We start from the raw sequence: 17837 nt of genomic DNA on the forward strand, positions 1-17837 counted from the left end.
AAACTCTTCAAGGGATGCCACTGGCCCTGGATAAAACACCCACTTTTTAACATGGTGTTTCAAAATGGGGCCCATGTTCACACCTGCAAGCCTTGCCTCTCACTTCTTCCCCTTCTTGTCCCCAGGCTCCAGTTAAAAAGAACTCTCGGGAAGTTCTCAAATTCACATCCCTTCGTTCTCAGGTCTGCAGAGACAGGCCAGGCTCTGCACATGGCATGCCTCTCCCCGCTTCACACTGGTGCCCAGCTAGTTCTCCTGCATCTCGGCTTCTCTGTGACTTTTGCCAGGAAGACATGGGTCTCTTTGGGGCTGAGTTAGAAGCCCCTCCGGCGCCTCCACAGCACCTGGTACACCTCCCTCACCGTTCCGAACTGCGATGGCCTTTTTGTCTTTCCATCATCTTAAGCTGTGGAGGATCTCATCATTAAATCCCAGCAATCTCAGGCAACTGTTTTTCCATGATAAGCCGATCCCACTGTACTTACTCATATTTGCTCATTTTCCATAACTCTTACCCCCACACTGAAGAAAATACTAAAGAAAATAAACAGTATTTACACAATTTCCTCTACTCTCCTCCTCCTACCTTCTATCAGATAGCAACCTCAGCTGGTCCTTTGAGGGCTGGACAGACACCTGTGAGTGTGCCAGTGCAACACTGAGTTTACACAGTACACAGAGCAGAGTATGGCAGTGATGACACCATGTACAATTTTTCATGAGACCACTGTATAAACTCTATTAACATCAATGAGTGGTGCCTAAAGGCTAGAAATAAGATGGCAGAAAATATGCCCATATTCATCCCTCTACTCACTACAGTTCCTTCCTTTCTTCCTTTCTCACCCATTCTTCCCTGTTATGTGAAGTCTCCCAGTAAAAACAAGCTATGAGCATTTAAGGCACTTGTGTCAAACACAAGGCCCGCGGGCCAAATCCATCCCCCCAGGCCTTGCAATGTGGCCCGCACCGCGCTGTCATCACTGCACTCCGCTGCGTTTCCATCACAATGACAGTTTATGACTGTTCAGTAAACCATTCGGCCCGCGATTTAGCCTGGATTTTACAATAGATTTTGGCCCCTTCTCTGATTGAGTTCGACACCCCTAATTTAAGGTGTCCATGTATCTCTAACAAGATGTGTATTTTAAGTGGGACACAAGCAGTTGCCCAATTGTTTGACTCCTCTGATCAAAGAAAGTACATCTTAAAAGCAATGCACACATGTGTATGCTGCCTCTCAGCCACTTAGCAAAAAGGAATTCTCCACACCACATATTCCTGATCACAAATAAACAGGCCAGCACTTGCACATGTCTAATAAGTCACTGTCTCTTTAAATTGAGCAGTAAAAGGAAACAACGTTCAGATGGACACAATTATAACCCCTCCCCAGGGAGAAGGAAGAGAGAGGAAATGATGCAAAATAGTGCTGATATATTTCACTGATATTCACATTCTAGCTTGTAAACAATTTCTAATTCACTTGCCTAGACAAGTTAGCCATCAGTCTGATGTGAAGCCTTTACGCCCAAACCAGGAAACAGGAAGTGTTAGTTCAGTCACAAGTATGTTTATTTTGGTGGCTCACATCTGCAGCCTTTTTCCTTCAATGTATCCTCTCAGAGCCAAGAGGGGGAAGGGAACCAAGTTACAGGACCTAAATCCATCACAGTGATTGCAATAAGCTGAACCACCCACAGCATCCTTAGAAGCAAGTCATTAGTTTCGTGATGAAGAACTCCAACTCCTGTGGAGGCAAAGTTGAGAAGTAATTGTCTGCTCCACATGCCTGCCTTCAGTCAGCACTCCAAGGATGTCCAGACTAAGCTGGACACCCTCAGTTTAGAAGCGGAACGTCTAAGTTGATGTTCTGAGACTGACTTTCAAAGACATCCTGTATTCTTCTGGAGTTGTGTTAATGATGAAATTACTTCCAAATAACCAGAATGGCATAAAACAGTGGACATCGTGAAGGCGGAGGGCAAAACTACCTTTAGAAATCTAAGAATCCAAGAGTATAAACTTCACAGCATCAGCCTCGACAACCACACTGCATGAACCCAAATCCTATGAAGGAATTATCTCCTACACTGAATTCTGGTGGTCTAAAATAGGGTCAACACACCATGGCCTGCAGCCCAAGTCTTGCCAGCCACCTCTTTTATTCAATAAAGATTTGTTGGGACATAGTCATGACCACTCATCCTATCTAATAAAAGAGTAATATGCAAACTGACCATCACTCCAACACTCAAAATGGCTGTCCCCATGAGGTCAAAGATGGCTTCCCCCATGTGGACACAAGATAGCCACAACAAGATGGCCAGCAGGGAAGGACAGTTGGGGGGACCTAGGCCTGCAGGGGAAGGCAGTTAGGGGCTATCAGGCTGGCAGGCAGAAGCAGTTAGGGTCAATCAGGAAGGCAGGCAGGCGAGCAGTTGGGAGCCAGCAGTCCTGGATTGTGAGAGGGATGTCCGACTGCCCTTGGGATCGGGCCTAAATGGGCAGTCAGACATCCCTGGAGGGGTCCCAGATTGGAGAGGGTGCAGGCTGGGCTGAGGGCCTCTAGTTTACATATATCAATGGCTGCTTTTGTGTTACAATGGAAGATTTGAATACTTGTGACAGAGATCACATGGCCTGCAGTTGTGACAGAGATGACATGGCCTGCAGTTCTGACAGAAATCACATGGCCTACAAGGACATTGTTATCTGCTCGCTCTTGATAGAAAAAGTCTGCTGATCCCTGATCTGGGATGATGACTCATTCACCAATCTTTGCTCTACAAAACCAGGCTCTGGATCAAAATTATTTTGTCTTGATTCTATAATTCTTCACTGAAGACCCAGAATCTAAGGCTTTGGGTTGGCCCAAAGACAGCACAACCCTCCACTTGGCAACTCTATAGGAACGGGTCCAGGTGGCAACCCTGCAGATCTGAGCAGATGCCTATTTTTCTTCTGCCCATGAGACAGATGGTCCTGAGAGAGGGGAGAAGAATTAGTCCGTGAGAGAGAATTCTCTGTGCAGCACTAATTTTGGAAATGTAGTCCTGCTCCATCTGGCCAAAAAGGATTCCTTAGGAGAACCTTTGCCATTTGAATTTGCTCAACATTCAGGAGGGGAATCCTAAGTACCAAGGCACGAACCTCAGGTTTTCACTCTCTGTCCAAATGCCAGTCAAGCATTCCGATTCTGCCCTTGAGACAAGAAATCTCAAATAATTGAAAGGACAGAAGATAAAGAGCAGAATAGCTAACCACTCTATCAGGCTCCATTTCAAAGAACTTACTTGCTGCTCTGACAGTCAACCTCTCAGGTGAGAAAAGCAACACCCCTACCTTCATGACACATGCAGAAGGCAGGTGGAGCAATGGTTACCGCCTCACCTGCTGGCAGCAGCCTCCACTGGACAGAGCGATGCTTTCACCTGCTCTTCAACCACTCTCACTCAGCTTTGGTATTCTGACCTTGTCCTAAAGCAGTGGTCGGCAAACTTCAGCTCACGAGCCACATGTGGCTCCTTGGCCTCTTGAGTTTTTGGCAAAAGCCAGCTTAGGAATACCCTAAGCAAGTTAATAACAATGCACCTACCTATATAATTTGTTTAAAAAATTTGGCTCTCAAAAGAAATTTCAATTGTTGTACTGTTGATATTGGGCTCTATTGAGACTAATGAGGTTGCCCACTACTGTCCTAAAGCGTTTCTCTCCCTGAGAACAAACCATGTATCTGCCAGCTTAGTGAACTTAGATCTGATGTTTCCCCCCGTTTCATTCCTCATTCAGCTTTATAGTGTGTAGGGTGTACACTAGGTCTGTTCATAGATAAAGAGTAGGCAAAATTAAGGTCAAAGAAGAAAATTTAGGAAACATAGAAACAGAGGCATGAAGGATTCTTTTCATTCAGCCTCAGCTGGCAGCTTTGAAATCCAATAGACTTGGGTTCAAGTCCTAGTTCTATTATATTGATATATTATCCAGATAATCTCACAAGCTTCATCTGTCAAACTATATCATAACCAAGTTACCTGTGGAGTTATCGTGAGAACTGAATGAAAATACACATAGATCACTCAGCTGTCCCTGAGTCACAGCAGGTCCTTAAGGTGTGGTTATCAGCCATTCCTGAGCCACATTCCGCCTAAGATCACAGTTGCTGTTGGAATAAGAGACACAGGGAAGGCTGTGAGCAGTCTTGAGGGAAAGATATCTTCCTTGCCTTTCTTCTCAGTCATCCACTTGGAGACAAGGAAAATTCTTAGTGAAAAAATGTTACTGAATTCTACATCCACTGTTCCTATCATTAAGAATACTATAATACTCCCACTCACAGAATACCTTTGGTCCCAAACCAGCTGTGGGGTAACCTGCAGGGCATCCAACACTGCCTCACCCAAGCTGCAGCATCCAGGGAGGAGATGAGATGCTGCCTCAAATGACAGAGGTGTCTTCCCATGATGCTCTGCCACATCAATTAATCAAGAGATAACTGCCAGCCAGCATTATTTAGGCACCGAGTGGGTTGTTCAGAGTTCAAGATGAGACCAATAAGAGTTCAAGGAGCTTATCTGAGGAAAGCAAAGAAAAGCCTTATACGATTTCATGTCACTGTTGAAAGGCCCAGCGCAATCACACCAGAGGTCAGAAGAAAAGGACTTCCTTCTACAGGGAAGGTAAAAGTGCTGCAATGTCAGGAAATGGTGTCATTGACCTGCTGTCATCAAGCACTTACCTTCCATTCAGCCTTACAATATGTTCTTACGAATACACTAGTTCTTAATTTATAAAATCTAACTCAAAGTTTTTTCCAGAATTGGAACACCTTCCACATGTGATCCCCAGACACATGTACAAAATACAGGGACTAAAAACACAATGAACTAAAAATAAACCAAGGAATGAGGGCCAATGTTCAAGAAAACCAGACTCGGGACAAAAATGACAAAGGGCTTTGTAAGTGAACTCAATACTCGAAGTGTACCTGGCAGTGCACAGGTAGCCAGGACAGACTACAGAACACACTGCAGGGATCAAAGCAGCTGGGAGCCACTGCTAATCTCTGAGCTCCCCGCCCCCTACCCCTTAGGCAGCTCCCTAAAAGCACAGCAAGGTCATCCCACACCCTCAGCAGATGCCTCTCTTCCCAGCTCCAAGGCGCTCCTTCCATCTGAGCTCAGTTGCATCCATGTTGTCAGCTAATTACAAAGAATCCAGAAGTGTGGGAATGAACTGGGAATACTGTGGGCTGCTTGCACAAACCTTAGCACCATCTGCTGAAATAGTAAGATGCTTGTTTAAAAAAGTTGGCTGCCAGAGAAGGAGGTCACAGCACAAACAGTGGGAAGTTCTCCTCAATAATTATTTTACTTCTCTTTCCTGCACACAAGCAGGGCGCTTAGCCAAAGGTGAACAGTCCAAAGATAAACAACCTGTCTGTTCACCTTCTCAACCTGGTCCAGGCACCAGCAGGAGAGAACCTAGAGATATAGTCAGTTTGCATACTTCAGTGACCAACCACGGTTATCTGAGAAAATATTGAAGAACATCATTAAAACCCCTTTCTTTTTTATAATTGGTTGCAGAGAGACATTTAAAGTGCCTGTGTGCTTAAGGAAGACAACTCCCTCAGTAATTTGAGCTCATGGGATGTGGGGGCTGCCTTTGTATGCTAATGTTTCTCAAATAGGAACAGTTGAAAACAGCCTCGTGTTCATAGACAAAGATCAGGCCAACAGTCAGAGTTCAAGAGGTTTAGCTAAGGAAAGGAAAGAAAAACCTTGTACGATTTAATGTCACTGGTTACAGGCCCAATGCAATCTCAGCAGAGGTCAAGATCTGAAAGATGATGGCCCTGGGACTTCCCACTCTCTCAGCGTAGGGGGGAAGTATAATCATTAGTTTCCTTTGAGTGATGACAATAAAAAGAGTAATAGCAATAGCAGCAGCTAATCTTTTTTGAGCACATACTATGTACCAGGCACTAGGCAAAGGGCCTCATCTGTTCTGTATTAACACTCTGAGGCAGGTACTGTTAGAGGAAGAAAACTGATGCTTACAGAGGGCGAGGACCCCACCCCAAAACTCATCAACTAGGAAAGGGCAGATGGCTTTAAAGCCAAGCACTCAAAGCCAAGCACTCAGACTTCAGTACCATGGACAGCACCTAAAGAGGGCCAGCTTAAACAAGTGTTACCATAGCATGTGAAAGGTAATGAGGAACATAGGAATCTCACAGGAGTTAGGAAACCCAAGTTCAAGAGTCTTCATTCATATGACATGATAGCTGGGACTCAGCTACTCTGCCCACCTGCTTTTCTGCTCTCTACCAACTTGCTTCCATGTTGTAGCTTTCCCCACCTAGCCCCACTTACAGACTGACTGAACTTGGTACCAATGGTGCGAAAGCCTGGGCCACAAGGATTGCACACACCATGGCCTCAGCGTGAGTCATGGGAGGCAGACAACCTTGAAGGCCTGTGAGAAAGGAGGGCCTCCTGCTGCTCGTACAGTACAGAATGTGGCTCTGCATCTGTATTGGGTGATCCAGCCTCACAGTCTCGGCATTTAAGAGGTTCTTTATATCCAAAGGGCACAGAGGATTAGTGCTCAGTCCCAACAGTCCATGCACATTGACTATACAGATGAACAAATATGTACACGAGGAATTTTCCTACTAGTAAGCACAGAAAGTACCAACAAAGACAGGTTGGTCACTTATGAAAGGATTTCCTCCCCTTCTTCACTCCGTGCTTGTTTCAATGTCCTGTTTCTCAGACTTTAAAAGTGCATGGGCTCTGATTTTCACTTACTGAAGGCTGGTCATTTTTCATTGTAGAGAGGTGGCTCCGAGTTTAGCTCAACCATCTGTCGTCCCTCCCCAGCCTGAGGGACTCACGCAGGACCGGAGAGTCTGCCAGCTCTCTCCAGCAGGCTCTCAGGGCAGGGTCAAAAGTCATTCCTCAAGCTTGGTGGACCAGACAGGAAGCACACACCCACACACATGACTAGGCAGAGCCAGACACTCGGGTCTGATGATGTGTCATGATGAAAGCAAAGTCACCCTTCAGGGAGAAAGAACCCACCCCTGTGACATTCACCATCAAAGATACAGTGTTCACACTGGACACTACCTTCAAACTCTAAAGGTCTCTCCAGCAAAGAGGCTAAAATGTTCTACGGTGAGTAAGGGCTCTTTTTTATGCACACACACACAAAAAAATTAAAGATTTAGCAAACAGTAACTGCAACATAAGATCAACAAACTTTTACAGTAAGCATGATCAATCCACTGGAAAGAAAACTTAACTTTAAAAAGGGGAGGGCAGCCCCACCAGTGTTGCTCAGTGGTTGAGCATCAACCTATGAAGCAGGAGGTCACAGCTGGATTCCCTGTTGGGGGCACGGGTTGTGGGCTCTGTCTCTGGGGGCCTGGAGAGGGATGGGGTGTGCAGGAGGCAGCCAATCAATGATTCTCTCTCCCTCTCTGAAATCAGTAAGAATATATATTAAAAATAACAAAAGTCAAAAGGGGAGCACATTTAAAAACCTTTTTCCCTTCAGGAAAATTAAGCTCTGAAGACAATGGCATTAAATAGTATTAGATCAGGCCCCACGTCACCACACATTTCACCAGGTGGTCCTCCGCAGCACACAGCTTCCTGCCAGAGATGGTTTATATGGGATGGGGGGAGAGGGAGGAAAGGTATATTCCACAAGCGTTTTTACAAACTGCCACAAAACCCTGAGATACTCTGCTTAACGATGTGTCCAGCCTCTTTTATACACACTTTTAGCCAGCAGGGAGGGCAGGCCTGAGAAAGCATGCCAGGTTCGTAGTCCACAGCAGTGCTTGGCCTTCGTCTCTGCCATTCACTAACCTTGTAAAATTCAGCAAGTCCTGGCCTCTCCGGAGTTTCAGATTCTTACCTACCCACCCACTCCACCAGCAAATTAGTACGTAAGCATCTGCCCTGTCCACTTCACAAGGTTATGTAGATCCAATTAAATTACACATTTAAAATTTTAAAATTCTGATGTAGGCATTAGGCATTTTCACGGCTACCACAGATTCAAGTCTCTTTTACGTAGCTCTCAAAAAATAAGGCTCAACATTCAGTATGTTGGCAGTGTTGAGAGTAGGTTCTGGACTCTACGTTCTAACCCAAATTTCAATCTCTGCTCTGCAAAGAAATCTCAGAAACTGATGTAAGCCTATTTCCTCAGCTGTCAGAGTGAAAGGGACAACTCATGTCACAGAACTGTCAGGGGCCCCGCAAGTGCTGGGTGTTCCATGAAATACTGGATGTCTTCCTCGAAACCTATGGTATCTTCCAAATAAAACATGTGCAATTATCTGATGGCTCTATGATAGCATAACATCAAATAGTAAGTAAATACACATGCCATGCCCCAAATGAACACTAAACCCAACTTTTTCCTAGGACATATTTTCCAGAAAATTATTTACGAATTTTTTTCAACCTTTATTTTGTTCCAAAAGCAAAACAAACAAAAAGTGGAAAATGTACAGAAAGTACAGCTTTTAAAATTGACATCATAAGGAATTTCCCCCCTTAATATTACTACACACGCGCACGCGCGCGCGCGCGCACACACACACACACACACACACACACACACACACACTAGAGGCCCAGTGCATGAAATTTGTGCAGGGGTGGGGAGTGTCCCCTCAACCTGGCCTTTACCCTCTCCAATCCAGGACCTCTTGGGGTATGTCTGACTGTCAGAAATCCCTCTCACAATCCTGGACCACTGGCTCCTAATCGCTCACCTTCCTGCCTGCCTGCCTGGTAGCCCCTAACTGCCCCCCCTGCCAGCATGGTTGCCCCCAACTGCCCTCCCTACTGGCCTGGTCACCCCCAAATGCCCCCTCCACTGGCTTGGTCACCCCTCACAGCCTACTATTCAGTCATTTGGTTGTCCCTTCACCAACTCTCTTGTTGTAAGCTGCCATCTTGTGAGGGCCTGAGGGTTAATTTGCATATTACCTCTTTATTACATAGGATATGTGTGTGTGTGTATAAATAAGTTTGTGTAAACAAGTTAGTTGAAAACTAAGGGCAAATGAGTAATAAGGCCACTTACACAAGCTTCATTTGCAAACTTAAAAAAGCAATTTGCTGCGTATCACACTCACCAAATTTGTTTTCTTTTATTAAGGCATCAAATACTTAAACTTTATAGGGGTAAAATCCTCTGGAAAAAATTACTTTGGGGATGTGTGCATTTTCCAGTGCCACTGCTGCTTTTAAATTTCATGAAACAAACCAGAATATGCTTAAACTCAAAGAGTTTTCCTTCTGACACAAAGGCACTCCTACTTACTGAAACCCATCCATATCCACCACCCTGCAGATTTAGCAGTCTTACCCAGCGGGCTCAATACTTCCTGACCACACTAATCAGCAGGATTGTTTGCAAGCCTCAGAGGCACACTATCCACTCCATAGATAAACACAAAAATACACCTTGAGGCAACGTAGTAGGTGGCCAACTCTTGCTTGCACAAAAACCACCCTAAATTATTTTAAAAAGAGCATACGGATGGCCATGCCAGCTACTAAGGTCTGGTCTGTGTGCCCTGTACTTGGAAGGGGAGGGATGAGCAGTTGTCATGTTCTCAGGAGAAAGTGGAATCTTAGAAAAGTTGAGATGTGCTCCCCCACCTTTTTTACCTTTTTCTTCTCTTCTCTTCTCCCTTTCATATCTTTCTTTCGTTTCCTTCTTTTCTCTCTCTCCCCCTCCCCCCCCCCCCCCCCCCCCCCCCCTCTCTCTCTCTCTCTCTCTCTCTCTCTCTCTCTCTCTCTCTTCTCCCAGTGACAGTTTTCCATCCACCTCAGTCCTCACAGGGTAACTCTGCAATAAATAAAAGCGGGACTCTTGTGGACTCCCTCTTAAGCCCTTGGTAAAAGGCCCCAGAAGTGATTGCATAGGATCTTAACCTCATTGAGTTCAACCATTCAAATAGCAACCAATGCTGCAGGGGGGTCCAGGGACAGGGAAACTCCCAACACATGTACCCCAGACCCATCGAGTGAATCTCTGGGCCATCACTGTGTGCTCAACAAGCTCTCCATGTCACTCCCCAGCACGTTCAAGTTTGAGAAACAAGCCTTTGAGTCCTTCTCCAGTGTGGGTGTGCACGTGGATCAGTCTGGGGATTCTGGTAAAAGGCAGAGTGTGGGTCAGCAGGTTGGCGGTGGGAGGCAGTCTGCACATCTAACGAGTTCCCAGGTGCACCAACGCTGCTGAGCCACAGCCTCACTTAGAATAGCAAGACCTTGGAGAAGGGACTCCAAAGCTCCCATTCGGTGCACTTTAATAACTTATTAGCAATCTAATTAGGAAGCCAAGGTTATGTGAGATTGAAGGGAAGAGGCCGTGATGGTGTCCATGGACCCCTGCCTGAAATACTGCGCATTTTATTTTAGAAAAGCCCACAGCTTCCAGTTTTATGCACTTCGATTGAGACTGTGAGTGCTGCTGCAAAATGTAATTCCAGGTATCATTTCACAGGACACCGCTCAGTTTCTAAAGCACAGCCCGGCACCTGGAGGTCTGCGGTTCTGATCACAAGGTAAGTGCTCACCACTGGTCAATTCAATTGCTTCTCCCTTCCCTGATTTCTTCGCCTGCCATACGGAGGCATTTCTATCAACTAATCCACAGGCTTATATCCTCTTTACAGGCACAACAACATGCACGACCAATAGGAAAGAGTAAACACAGAAATAGCCACAACTGCTCCAGAGGAAGAAGGTTCTACCCACAGGAAGCAATAAGATAACTGAGCATCTTACCACCAAAAGAACACATGCCCTCCTGTCTCTGAAGGCAGAAACATTAAGTACTAATTTGAGGTTCCATTAAAGTTTACAGGACTTCTCATCTCTTGGAAGTGCATGTACTACAAGACACGAGGAATCATCTGAGTTCCGGTCCCAAAGGTAGTTACTGAATACAGTCGTACCCTCCCCCTTATCCATGGGGATATGTCCAAGATCCCCAGTGGATAGCACCAAATCCTATTTATACTACATTTTTTCCTTTATGCATATACCTATAATAAATTTTAATTTGTTAGTTAGGCACAATAAGAGATTAACAACAGTTGCAATAAAATAAAGCAACTGTAACAATAATTTTAATTAAAGTTTTGCAAAATATGGTCTCTTTTACTTTCAAAATATCTTATTACTCACCTAAGTGAGGCACTTCATAGTTTCCAAGTCGCCAGCATCACCACTCTTGAGCTTTAGGGTCCTTAATAAGGAAAATGAGGGTGACTTACACAAGCACTGTCATACCATGACAGCTAATCTGATGGATGACCAAGATACCACTAAGAGACGAGTGGGTGAGGAGCGGCTACAGTGCGGAGAGGCTAGACAAAGGGGCGACTCCCATCCGGGGTGGGATGGCATGGGATTGTATCACGCTACCCAGAACGGCAGAAAGGCAGGCGATTTAAAAATTATGAATTGTTTACTTCTGGTATTTTCCCTTTATTTTTTTTTAACCTCAACTCACCATGGATAACTAATAAAAATTATGGAAGGTGAAACTGTGGATGGGGGAACTATGGCACATACTTTATCACTTACCTCCCTGGAGATGGAGAACTCTGCTTTATGTGTTCGTTATCAGTGAGGAAAGAAGTGAAGGCATTTTTATTCTATCAGGTTCCATGGTCTCCCCACGCCTCAGGTTTCCCCATCTGTAAAACAGGGGTGATAGCATGACCTTCCAGAATCACCATGAAATGTGCAATAACCAAGGTGAAATGCCATGCCCTGTGACGAAGTCATGGTTGATATTCAACAGAAGAAAGCCATAAAGATAAGACAGTTTTATGGGATGACTCTGATAGTGAGTTAGAGATACCTGTCCAAATACACCGTACACTTCCACATCGTATGTCGCTGACTGAATGTTTCTGCTCCCCCCCTCTGCCAAATGTTCACGTTGAAATCTAATCCCCAGTGTGATGGTATTTGGAGGCAAAGCTGCTGAGAGGTGGTTAGGTAACAAGGGTAGACTCTCATGAATGGGATGTCAGGCTGCTACTTTTCAGGATGTGAGGTCACAAGGTGAAGCCTACAGCCAGCAGCCTGGAGAGGGGCCTCACCAGAACCCCACCTGCTGGACCCTGACCTCGAAACTCAGCCCCCACTCTAGGAGATAAATGTTTACTATTTATAAGCCTACCGATCTACGGTACTCTGTTCCAGCAGCCTGAACTAAGAAACTATACTTAACATCCTGATATTCTTATGTGACTCTCGTAGGACTTCGATTTGGTCAAGAAATCCCATTATTCAAGCTATACACTCTAAGCAGGAAATATTCTGTTACACAGAGCAAATTCAAAGAGGCCAGGTTTGTTTTTCTGGCTATTAACACCTAATGCACACATAAAAATGTGAAGAGCTGTGAAATCTTATATGGATAAATGTACACCAAATGCCGGGCCACCTGGGATCCTGGAGATGCTGAACCAAAGATTTCAATTTATCTTTATAGTTCTGCCTCACACACATTCAGACATGGGGCCAGCTCATACCCTGTCCAAGAGGAAAAAACAAACAAAAAAATAAATAAATATCCATGTCCATATAGTCACACTTTACAGACCTTCTTATCCAGGGGGAATAAAAGCAGAACATGTGGCACAAAGGCCCTGGAGTATCGACTGGCACTTCTTCCCGGAGCACAGTAATTCCTTTTCCACACTTTTCTTATCATCCTTTTACAATTTAGGTATGATTTCCTATCGTGACGCACCCTCAAAACAAAGCAAGCGAACCGGAAGTATCTGTGAAACACAGATATTAGAAACACTAATTTCCGGACAGAGAACATAAATGTAAGACCAAACTATGTCTCACAACAACCCTAATGTTGAGCAAGCAGCAGCTGCTCGAACTTCCTGCTTCCTTTTTATGTGGACAAGGATTCCGAGCACTTACGATGTATAAGGCACCATGGTGGGCACAGAGGAAAGAGAACTGAGCTCAGCCCCAGAAAGACCCTTTCCTAAGGGACTTCCCAGTCTAGAATGGGAGCTAACACGTGAAATGGCATATCTACATATTGTAGACTTCACAAAAACACATAAAATGCACACAGAGTACCAGCTGGACTCTTTTCCAATAGGAGTTGCATCTGCAGCAATAAAACCAAACGGCCTCATTTTGGGGTAAAATCTACTATTTCCAACACAGCAGCCCGCTGGTAACCATTCCGGTTGTTGGTCATGAGGATGGCTGGCCCTAAAGTCAGATGGTGAACAGCATTCTGGCCACTCAATCATTTACTGCCTATAGTCCTTGGACAAGCGTCTTAACCTCTTTAACTCTCATTTACTCCTCTGTAAAATAGAGATCATTAGGGTACCTCTCTTGTGATGTTAAATCTGACGCACTGCATGTAAACTTTTTAACATGTTCAAAACATGCAAACAACTATAGGTTTTTTAGGTGAAAACTAAGATAGGAGTAGACAACCACAGGCTCCTCAGGCCCTGAAGAGAACAAGAGAGAAGGGAAAATAGGCAGAGCAGGGACACCTTGCCTTCCTACATCCTCAGCAGCTCATTCCAACCGCTAGACCAGTAGGAGCCTGTTCCGGAGCCTGTCTGGGACTCACCCTAGTGGCAGTAAACCAGAAACTAGGGGTGAGCCTTAAGCATCTATATCAATAAGCTTCAAAAGGGAGTATCATGCACACCTCCATTGGAGAACCCTTGAGGAGGGCAGCACATTCCATAAGTAATGCAAGATCCGCATTAGACATGATTCCACTCAGATTAGATGCTTTCCTTTGAGGTTAATATCACTGCCTGTCTTCAAAACCTCAGGATCTCTGTTCAAAATCCCATCCAGAAGTCTCCTTAACGGGGTGCTCCCCTCAATTGCCGTCTGCTGTGATGGAAAGGATATCGTCACAAGGAGGTGCCCTAGCTCCTCTGCTCCAATATTCTGGCCAATCTACGTGAACTAGTTTACTTCAGAGTATTCTGCCACATTGCTTTCAAAGGTATTTATAGTCAAATCTGAGTATTAAAAACTTTGTCCAATAGACACACTTCAATTCTAGTATATGTGGTATCCTAGTATACACTGGTTGGGTTTCCAAAAAGTTTAAAAATGTAAGATGTCTCATAGAGTCTGAAAAATCAAGAAAGCCATCCACCAGTCATATTTAATCTTCAGGAGAGAGGAAGGAACAAAGTCTTGCATTTTGCTGAATTTGTGCGTTCAATTCAAGTTAGAATACTTTTAGAAGACTATGGTATTGCTTAAAGATAGTCAGCAAAAAGAGAAAGATTTCACAGAAAATTTTCATTCAAGTTACTAAATTAACATTTAACTCACCAGTGTTCCTACTTCTCCATTTATATGAACATTGTATTGGAAGAGGGTGTGATTAAAAACTGCTCCAGTTGACTAAGTAATAGATCTAAGCTGGCTGAACAAGCAGGTTGCCATCTAGTCAACCAATTGCCATGTGAAAGGCTGCTTTAAATATATCTTCATAGCTGAGACCTGTTTGGCTCAATGGATACAGCGTCGGCTTGGGGACTGAAGGGTCCCAGGTTCGATTCCGGTCAAGGGCATGTACCTTGGTTGCGGGCATATCCCCAGTGGGGGGGGGGTGTGCAAGAGGCAGCTGGTCGATGACTCTCTCATCAATGTTTCTAACTCTCTATCTCTCTCCCTTCCTCTCTGTACAAAATCAATAAAATATATTAAAAATAAATAAATAAATATATCTTCATAGAAGTGTCTAAATCTAATCAAAACATAATGACTTCTAATTAACTTTTGCTAGCTAGCAGGAAACAACTTCCATTGAACATTCTGGACCCCCAAAACTCTCTGAGATTCCCAAGTTATTCCTTCAAATATAGACAGGAGTTCACTCTACTGAGCCAGCCAGATCCCACTCTACCGAGGACCCACTCTGAACTGGTCTTGTGCCTCAGAGCAAGCTCCGGCAGCCTTTAAGATCAAGCCATTTCATCAGCCTGCTTCAGCTCACCATGCCAGCAGTAAAACACACCAAATACGACTTTCTTATCTTCCAGAGTAACTGGCTACAGCACAGAGAAGTTGAGCAGGTGGCTGGCTACTTGCCGACCCTGAGACTATCTATTCTTCTGCAATAGAAGGACAAGTCCCTGCCTCACAAGGTTACTGGGAGATCCAAACAAGAAAATGTACCCCCAAAAAAGCATATTGTGAATTCTGAGCAATATGATTTTTAAATATGTGCACACCCGTTCTTTTCTATCAAACCTACTTCCAAAGGCAAAAGTGCAGACGCTATAAAAGCAGCAAAGCAGTCCCCTGATTGCACCGCTCTTTCTGGAGTGGCAGGCATCCTACAGGAGCCACTGTAGGAAGGCCCTCTCTCCTAAACATGTACTAGTGTGTTTGTGGGCCTCCTTCCCACACTTAACACATGCAAATGAGTCCACAAAAGCCCCAAGAAGTCAAGAGCCATACTCACAAAAAGGACAAATTGTTGAGGAGAGAAAAAAGGGGAGTGTTTTGGGATGAGCCCTATCCAGGTTAGCATGGGGAGGGAAAGGGCTGGTACAGGTTCTTCCTGCACTAAGCGGCCCCAGCCAGGGGCTTCCACAAAGCAAGGTGTGTGGGCACCTCTGAAGGAGGCAAGCATGCCGACAATCCCCTGAAGCACTTGCTCTGGCTCCAGACCGCCCACCCGAACTGGCCAGCACGGAAGATTCCAGAAGCAGCCAATGAAGAACCATCCCCATGCAGATCCTAAATGCACGGGAGGCCTTTTGCGGTCTCCACTGGAGCGTACGGTATCTAACAGCTGCAACTGTGACTGTTCTAGCTAATTGCTCTCGGCAACCAAAATAAACAATCGCTCCAGGAAGGAGACTGCACCCGCCAAATATTAATAAATTTTCAACTGCCGGGTAGCTCAAGTCTTGGTGGGGAAGCCTTGCTCCTGGTAAAGAAGTCTGAGAGAGCAAACAGGGCTGAGGAAGCCAGAAGGAAAGTCCTCATGTTACCATTAATGCCCTCCATCCCATTCTGCTACCCACACCCTCACCTCCAAAAGAAGAAAAAGAAAAAGAAAGAAAAAAGGAAAGTGCCTTGTGTCTGGGAGAATTTAAGCAATCTGAGATATTTTAACTCATGTATAACTTTTTAACATATGGGGGAAAGGAGTCGCATTGATTGGAGCTATTTTTAAAGTGCAGCGCTCCCGTAAAAATAGACATTTACTCATACGGGTGCCTGCATAGAGAACAGGCCCAATCTACGTCTCATTGTTAAAGAAAGGGGCGAAAAGGCTGCCTGCCTCCCGGAGCGCTGTTTGCGGGCCACCTGTGATGTCATGGCAGGATCCAGATGCACGCTAACGAGCATCTTTCAGCTCCCTCGATCCTTTTTTAAAGTGCTCCTCTGCCATCAACGACTTCTCAGAGCCCATGCACAAAGGAGCCAGTGTTTACCCAGGCCCCGGCAAGACACATCACTGCAATCAGAGACCCATGGAAAAGAGGGAAAATCACTCACCCTCAACTGGGCTGGTCATCCTCCCCTCCTTGTCTCTGTCCAGGAAGGGAGCCTTTCCTTTTGCTAAAGAGAGGAAGGAGAGAAGTTGGCTTATCAGTACTCTGGGCATCTCTGTGTCCTCTTGTCTCCAAGGAGGACTCAGAGCTTCCTACACACCCCCCACCACCACCACCACCACCAGGCTCCTGCTCCTTAGTTGAAACTTGCAAACCAAATTGCCCACCTTGAGAGTGGCTAGTAACATGGAGGCACCTCCCCAAACGGCGATTTGAAGACATCACCCCTAGGTTTCTGGACTTCAATCTGTCTTCAGCCTTGATAAAAGCCTGGAGGATGGGTGGTAATGGAAAACCAAGCAGGGTTTCTGATTTTGACACCTCCCTGACAAAATGTCAGCAGAGATCCATGCAGTAAAAACCAGACAGCAGCTTGCTTGGACTATGTCTTAAATCAAAATTAGAAATGCATTAATTTATGTCTGTTTAAAAAAATCTTTTCCATACACTCATGTAAATAAATCACAAGGGGGGAAAACATCCTTCTCAAGGGGAAACCCCCCCCCCCACAAATATGAATGTTTTATCTTTATGAAGAAAATATTAGATATGGTTACATAAACTTAACACAAAAAGCATCCGAGAAAATAGGTTATCTTTTTTAAGGGAGGACTGGATATCGTATTTTCCGGCGTATAAGACGACACTGTGTTCTAGTAAAAAGCCTGCTCAGATTGGCCAGAGTCAGAGAGGTGGTCTATTAAAAAAAGAACTGGTGTTTCCTCGGAAGTGGGGGGTAGTGTTATTCAGCGAATATAGGCCTAAACCTATGTTTTAACTGTAAAATTAGGGGGGTCGTCTTATACGCCGGAAAATACGGTAACTTTTCCTTGTACGTGCTGTACTTAATAAATTTTCTCCAGTGACTACATTATTATTGATTGAAATTACCCACAAGAATGTAAATTATATAGAATGTGTCAAATAGAATGCTACCTGTACTTACCTCTACTCTAGTCAATTTCTAGATGCCTTAAATATCCTGCAAGATTCAAGAGATCTGACCCCACAAAAGGGCGCAGTTAATGCACGTTAATTCAGTTTATTTTAGTACTTTAATGACAACAAAGAACAGCGTTCCAAGAGTTGCTACCCTGTTTCCCCGAAAATAAGACAGTGTCTTATATTAATTTTTTCTCCCCAAGTTGCACTAGATCTTATTTTCAGGGGATGTCTTATCTTTCCTGGCGCT

This window comes from Pipistrellus kuhlii, unplaced genomic scaffold, assembly GCF_014108245.1.
Source record: "Pipistrellus kuhlii isolate mPipKuh1 unplaced genomic scaffold, mPipKuh1.p scaffold_m20_p_12, whole genome shotgun sequence".
Classification (NCBI taxonomy): Eukaryota; Metazoa; Chordata; class Mammalia; order Chiroptera; family Vespertilionidae; genus Pipistrellus; species Pipistrellus kuhlii.